General features: G+C 37.3%; 1 pseudogene; it reads right to left on the reverse strand.

The window, feature by feature from the left end:
• Window positions 1-799: 799 nt before the first annotated feature.
• On the reverse strand, window positions 800-7361 carry LOC126803626 (probable LRR receptor-like serine/threonine-protein kinase At3g47570; annotated as a pseudogene).
• Between the last annotated feature and the right edge of the window lie 591 nt (window positions 7362-7952).

Raw genomic sequence — 7952 nt, forward strand, 5'->3', positions numbered from 1 at the left:
TCGCTTCCAGCCAGAGATGACTCCATGTTCCAAAAATGACTGTTCTTGGTCTTACGTAAGTTTGTTAAACGCAAGTAAAGGTCAGGCGTTACAAAGAGTAAAACTCACAAACTGTAACGGGTAATTAAGGGCCAAAAAGGCCAAAGATAAACGAAATATATTCATTATTTCTTGAAAGGCGACTAGAAATAAATGTGATCACACACAAGCCTGTGATATCCGAGCAAAACCTAGCTCATGACAACAAATTACTATGATAATTTATTTGTTCAAGATACAAGTACAAAAGCTTCACCTGAAAACTGTGTCCTAGTTGCGCCAACAAAAGGAAAAAGAATTGAATTGTAGATAACAGGAAAAGAAATTCACATTTGGAAAAAGAAAACATGATTGGAAGTCCGAACAGAATTGCCTTTTGCAGAATCACTCTTATATAATCTAAGCATGACATAATAAAACCCAATGTACTGTTCATTTTCAATTAGATCCCAGCAATTGAGGCAGAAACACAAAATTCACATGTAGCACAAAAGTATATACACGCTCAATATCAACTTTATGCTCATTTGGTAACTACAAAATCACATCACAATTTATTGAACCAACACAGTACAATTGATCAAGCATATGACAACTCTAACTTTATTCATTATTTCAATTTCAATTTTATGATAACAAGTAGTTTCTCTGAAGTTCTTATAAATTTCAAGAACCACTATTTGTTGCTTACTATATAGCTTTCAGAGAGAAATCACACTATTCAAAAACTGAACATGACCACACAACAAATCACTAGGTATCACAAAACATTAACAAATTTGAAAGGCTCTAGCCCAGAAGATTGCGCCTTATGGTTTGTAACAGATTCGGCGTCGCTGGTATACTTTCTGTCCGTGGGGGATTCAAAAGAACATGCAACTCCTACACCAAGTATCAAAGTCAAGCACTCTTCAACTTTCTGTGCTCTCACACTCAGTCTGCTGTGCCTGTGAGCTTCAGTGACATTAGTAGCCCTTTCTTGAAGAAATAGTGATTCTGAAATCTCTGAAGCACGTTCGGGAAGAGTTGTCTTCACGTAAGCATGAAGATTCAGGCCGTCACTGAACATATGATCATTGGGCCTCTTCCCGGTAAACATTTATAACAAGAGAATTCCAATGCTGTAGACATCCCCGTTTGCGAATACCTCAATTCCCAAATACTTGTCACTACATTTGTGCATAAATTCCAGTCAAGAGCTCTTATTGTAGTACAGTTATATTATACTAAAACAAGGGAGAAATAATTTGAAGCGTATGAGAAAAGTTACATGGCGCAGCATAACCAACCGATCCTCTAATTGATTTCCACCAACACTCGTAGTTAGCACTGAGAGAAATTTGGACAACCCAAAGTCGGAAACATGTCCAGTCAGGTTGCTATCCAAGAGGACATTGCTTGGCTTGAGATCACAATGAACGATCAGTGTCTCACAATGGTTGTGAAGATAATTTAATGCACTAGCAACATCAATTGCAATGTTGAGCCTCTGAACTAGACCTAAACTTTTGGGTGATTCAATTACCACTCTAGTTCCAATAGATGGATGTAACCACTCCTCCAAGCTCCCGTTGTCCATGAACTCGTAAACAATAGCCTTAAAATCATTGTCGTTGAAATCAATGATCGAACACGTAGTTATTATCTTGACTAGATTTCGATGTCTGATATTTCTCAACACTTCACATTTGGCCATGAAACTCTTAGATGCTCCCCGATGTAACATGTTAAGCACCTTCACAGCAACAACAACTCTATCATCAACAAGAATTCCTTTGTAAACAGACCCAAATGTCCCCACACCAATAAAATTAGCTGGAGAAAAGCTATCGGTAGCCTTTAGGAGTGCAGCATATGAAACTCGCAAAATAGAGTTCCCCAAAGTGCTCGATTTAGTTTCTTTTCTTTTCCTACAAAGAAACAAAAGAGATAGCACCAATGCTAATCCCAATAGAGTGAATCCAAATACCAACGAGATCATAAGTTTCACCCTACGCGACAACCGTCCACCTTTAGACCCGTCAGTCTTGCACGCAGGAAGCCGAAGACTAGCAGTACCACCGCAGAGTCTAGTGTTTCCAGCAACTGAAATCAAATTTGCATTTTTAAAAATACCCTCAGTTGGTACCAATATTTTCAGATGCGAAAGCGAAGGCGAAGTCGACATGGTCAAACCTCACAATGCGAGAGCATCGGCGTGCAAAGACGATTTAAGGCGATTGCTTTTTCAACAAATATAAATTTAATACAATACATTTTCAAATAATATGAATATCCTTCAAAATATATAAATATGTCATTATAACCGTATGAAAATATGACTTGGTTAATCAACTACGAGAGATGATCAACAATAGTGCTTGAAAAATCATGGTCAAGTACAATTACGACGTGAAATTTTTTTTGTTATTCGGCTTCAATAATTTGACCCTAATAATTTCACCAATCACCACCACATAATTAAAGATGGATTCTTTTTCTTAGAAAATGATGATTGAAACCCAATCGTTTATACAAAGTCTACATGATGGTGTACTGAAAAGTAACATAAATTGACTTGTTAAGGGGTGATCAGAGACATGCAACGCGGATTGTAATAAGGTAACCAATACGCTACAGTTTTAATTAAAGTAACATAACACACACGATTTGTAATTGACCTAAATACCCCTTACTAGTATGCAATGTGACCACAATATTTATGGAGGATGAATAAGTAATTAGCAAATAACAGAAAAGAAATAATATTGAATATTGATAAAGAGGGTTTTGTGTCGTTGAAATAATTCAAAATGGAACCGTTTTGGTTAAATGAGGTGCCAAAACGACGTCGTGTTGGCCAATAGATAAAAAAAATCGCGTCGTCTTCCTCCTCGTCTCTTCGAGCCAGAGCCAGAAGTCGCACCGCCTGCGTCATCTTCCTCCTGCGATGCTGTGAGGCTGCGACGTCCCCGGCCGGAGCACTGGTGTCACTTCAATCAAAACAACGACCAGAACACTCTCGAGTCAAGACGATGGCCGGAACCCGAAGCACTGGTCTCTTTAATCAAGACGAAGTCCTGCGAGGCTGCGACGTCCCCGGAGCACTGGTCTCTTCAATCAAGACGACGGCCAGAACTCATACAAACCGACGACGGCCGGAGCACCCTCTGGAGTCTTTCAATGAACCCAAACCGACCTGGGTAGCTGCTGGGCCGGAGATTGAAGTCGCTTCGCATCGCTCCGCCGCTCGCTCCGTCGCTCCGGCGGTTGCCTTTCCATCGCCTCGCCTGGGTTTGAAGCTGCGGGGCTTTTCTCCTCTGTTCCGCCCGAAGGCGCACACTGGCGACGCCTCTGCGTCACATGTGAAAACACTGGTTGGTACTGCTCCCCAAAACTGGTTGAATGATAGGTTGATGGTATTCAAGTATTGAAAGCTCTCTAAGAACAGAGGTATAACTCTTGAGAAATTGTTGCAAGAAAGGTCTAGATCTTGAATACCTCTCAAGTCCTGCATAGATGTAGGGATTATCCCGTTGAAGAAGTTGCCTTGCGAGTGTAGGACTTCTAGACTCTGGCTACCACCTAGGCTGCTAGGAAGTTCTCCTGATAACAAATTGTTAGAAATGTCTAGCTTACTTAGAGTCTACAACTTTCCAATCTCAAAGGGAATGGAACCAGGGAAATTGTTTAACGACAAGTTGAGAGAAATTGATAAAGAGAGGAGACCAACAAGTAATTGTTGAGGTATTTTGCCATCTAAGTTGTTTTTAGAAAGATCCAATACTTGCACCCCGTGACATCTTCCCAAGCTTGAAGGGATGTTGCCGTTGAGATTATTTCCACCCAGATAAAGTTTGCTTAACTTTGTTAAATTTCTAAGAAAAGATGGAATACTACCAGAAAAGTTGTTTTTATTAAGATTAAGCATCCCAGGCATTGAAACTTTCCCGATATCTATGGGGATGCTACCGTTGAAGTTGTTTTCCTCCAAATCCAGTACTTTGAAGGTTGACAAGATTCTCCAATCCAGTTGGGATGCTTTCGTGTAGATGCTTTCTCTCAATTACAAGCACCTGGAGATTGGTTGAGAGGTTGGATATTGTCGTGGGAAACGTGCCTCCAAAATTATTTTCGCCCAGCTCAAAAAATGTGAGCTGTGTGGCATTGATCAAATCTGAGACAAAATTCAATATCACCCTCTTTACGGCTTCCAAGGTTATTACCCGTGACTGTGAAAAACATAAGGTTACGAAGATTTCGTAAATAGAGAATTTAATAAATGGTATCTTAATTATTTGTCATTTTAACTTTTAATACCTCACATTTAAAATTATCGCATTAATGCTTCAAATTTTTATTTCAGCCTAATTTTAATTCATTCCATCACTTAACACATGTTGTGGCTTCATTTCCCACCAATTTTTAAGGACATTTTCGTGACTTTATTATTTTTCAATTTCATCTTTCATTTCCTCCAATTTCAACTTATATTTTTTTAACTAGTTAATTAATTCACATCATTTCATTATAAAAATAATAAGCGGGTAAATTCAACAAACAGTACCGTCATTATTGGTCATTCTAACTTTTAGTACCTCAAATTTCTATTTCAGGTTAATTTTAAAGTTCCTTCCGTCAATTAACAGCATTAGTGACTTTATTTCATACCAATTTTTAAAGGCATTTTCGTCACTCTATTTTCCACTGATTTAACTTATATTATAGCAACATTTTACACCATTCAAATTAACCAATTGTTATATAAGCATTTTCTTTTGCTTGAAACATTTAAATGCCTATGAATCTATGATAGAGTTTTTTAGCATATTATTATAACAATATGGTTGTTGGTTGATGAACATAGAGTTTAGGGTTTAGGGTTTGTAATAGTTGTGGTAAATGAAGAATACTTATTAATTTTATAATGAAATGATGTGAATTAATTAACTTAGTTTAAAAAAAGAAGAAATTGAAAATGGAGGAAAATGAAAGATGAAACCGAAAAATAATGAAGTCACGAAATGCCCTTAAAAATTGGTGGGAAATGAAGCCACAAACGGTGTTAATTGATGGAATGAACTAAAATTAGACTGAAATAAAAACTTGAGGTACTAATGCGATAGTTCAAATGTGAGATACTAAAAAGTTAGGCCCATTTTAATGTGTGATCATTACCTGCACATTGAAATAACACAAGATTGGTTGCATTGGATATTGACAGAGGGATGGGCCTAGTAAATTGATTCACGGCATTGGAAAACCATTGAACCTTGGGAAAAACATTGCCCAAGTTTGAGGGAAGGCTTCCTTGAATTCGGTTTAATATGACCTCGAATTCAACTATACCAGAGAGGTTATAATTGCAAGAAGGGATGATATTGGACAACTTATTTCCGCCTAAATAGAAAAATGTCAATTTTCTCAACTGGCATAGAGAACTAGGAATAGTTTCTTCTATCTTATTCAAAGTTATACCTAGATATTCGAGAGAAGACATGTTCCCCAAAGAAGGAGGGATCTCTCCTGTTAAATTGTTAAATCGCAAATTGAAAAAAAAAATAACAACGAACCGAGTGTGGGGGGGGGGGGGGGGGGGGGTTTGACCTAGGAGATTGTTATTATGAAGATTGTTAAATTGTTAAATCGCAAATTGAAAAAAAAAATAACAACGAACCGAGTTGGGGGGGGGGGGGATTTGACCTAGGAGATTGTTATTATGAAGATTTGGATTCTACAGTTGGAAGCAATTGGATATATTGGCAGGAATGGTGCCGGTAAGTGTGTTATTGTATAAGAAGCAACACCCGCAATCTATGCAAATGACTGATTTGATTAAAGAAAGATAATGAGAAAAAATGGGAAGATAATAGAAATAAATTAATATAGAGTTTAGAGATAGAAAATGGTAAACAAAATCGTAAAGTATAAGGAATTAAGGATAGAGAAAAAAAATTTGAAAAGGAAAAAGAACTGGGAAGGAAGAGGAAGAAAAAAAACAAGAATGAAAAAAGCAATATAGAGTTTAGAGATAGAAAATAGCAGATAAAATCGTAAAGTATACGGAATTAAGGATATAGAAAAAATTTTGAAAGGGAAAAAAACTGTGAAGGAATAGGAAGAAGAAAAAAAGGAATGAACAAAGCAGTAAAACTCTATAGTAGACAAAAAGAGGAAAATCCCTTTCTCAGTACCACATGTGTATGGCTGAATTAAAAGTTGACAGTTAGCCTATTCGACTAATTCAAACATTTGTACATATAACATATATATTAGGTAATAATATTTGCAGGTGTTTTTCGGTAGGGCTATAGCCCTACTAGCCTTACATGTGGTTATGCCCCTGCATGTGACGCCATGCCACTTGCATAAGTGAAGAGATTCATTCCATGAGCTTGTGACCTAATTCGGATCGTGATGTATTTGAGCTTTGAAGGCAAGCAATGCAAGCCTATCTGTCTCATTCCCCAAATGTCTCGCTTGGTTCATTTGTAGGGGTGGCAAAAATGAGCCAAATAAAACCGAACTAAGCCTTACCAACCGAACTAAGTAAGTTAGTTACCAAGTATTTCGGTTACCGAAACTTTGGTACGGTAGTACCGAACTGACTTTTCTAAATTGGGACGGTAATGGACTAATGGTAATGGTTTTGGTGAAAGTTGGTATTACCGTACTAATCGAGTTTTTTATTTTTAATTAATTATTTTTTAATTTATTATTACATATATTGATCTTATTCGTTGATATATCTCAAATTAGGGCTCGTCAATGGGCCGGCCTTGCGGGCTTGTATTAGAAAATAAACATAATACATGCTTTCGTGGTCTCTGGTATCAGAGCCGTAAGAGTTGTAAGTAATTAATCTCTGCTTTTTAAACTTCTTAGTCCCCAGGTGGAGGCTCTGCCTCCTAAGAGTGGATCCTAAGTTGATCTATTTATTAACACTTCTCAATCCCTGATTGGAAGGCCTAGCCTCCTAGAGTGGTCCTTGAGTTAAATCTTTAATTCCTCTATTTATTGTGTTACTTGTTTGTATTTCTGTTTCTATTCTTAAAACTTTAGGAATTTACTTCTATTTACTGGTTTCTGGGTTTCCTTCTTCTCCAACCAAACAGTAAGTTTTCCAGGTCCAAACACTAAGTCCCTAGTGAGGCATGAGCGGATGCGGCATGAGCGGAACCGAGAAGAGTGTTGCCCTTAGGTCTAAGTATTCTGAAGTCAATTCACTACCTTTTTAAGTCTAGTACCAGATCTCTTCCATCTAACACAATGAGCAGACTTTTTAGATCCAATTCAGTCTCCTCTCGAGGGTCTAGTTTCTCCTTGAATAGGATCCCAGACATTGTTAATGAAGAACAGATCGAATACCAGTCAAACGATAATATTGACCCTAATGATTGGAACATACCTAGAGTACCTACCAGTGAAATTTATAGGAAAAAATGGAATCTTGCAGCCTTTAAGAGAGAACACCACATTAAATCAGTAGAACAAGTATACGCCTTAAGTAAACAACATGAAACATGCCAACTTCTCAGTCCAGATTCAATTAAAAAACATCAGAAAGATGGTCACCATTTCCTTCATATTGGCTTAGTTCAAATTGGTATTAAGCCTTTAACAAGGCTTGGTCTTAATGCCTCTATTCTCTTATGTCTAAGAGATGCAAGATTTACCAATTTCACTGATAGTACCCTTGGTCTAATCGAATCAAGTCTTTTTAATGGTCCAGTTCACTTTAATTGTTTCCCAGACTTTTCAATCAGCCTAACTGATCCTCATATCTTAAAAACATTAAATTTAAATATTAAAACCTCAGGATACAATATCCTTGAAGGAACCCAACCACTTGCTTTAATCTACCGAATCCATTACAAAGTTACTGGCACAAATATGAATTTTCAAGCCATTAATAGAAGTCCTAAGAGCCAAAC

The sequence above is a fragment of the Argentina anserina genome, chromosome 7 (genome assembly GCF_933775445.1).
Source record: "Argentina anserina chromosome 7, drPotAnse1.1, whole genome shotgun sequence".
Classification (NCBI taxonomy): Eukaryota; Viridiplantae; Streptophyta; class Magnoliopsida; order Rosales; family Rosaceae; genus Argentina; species Argentina anserina.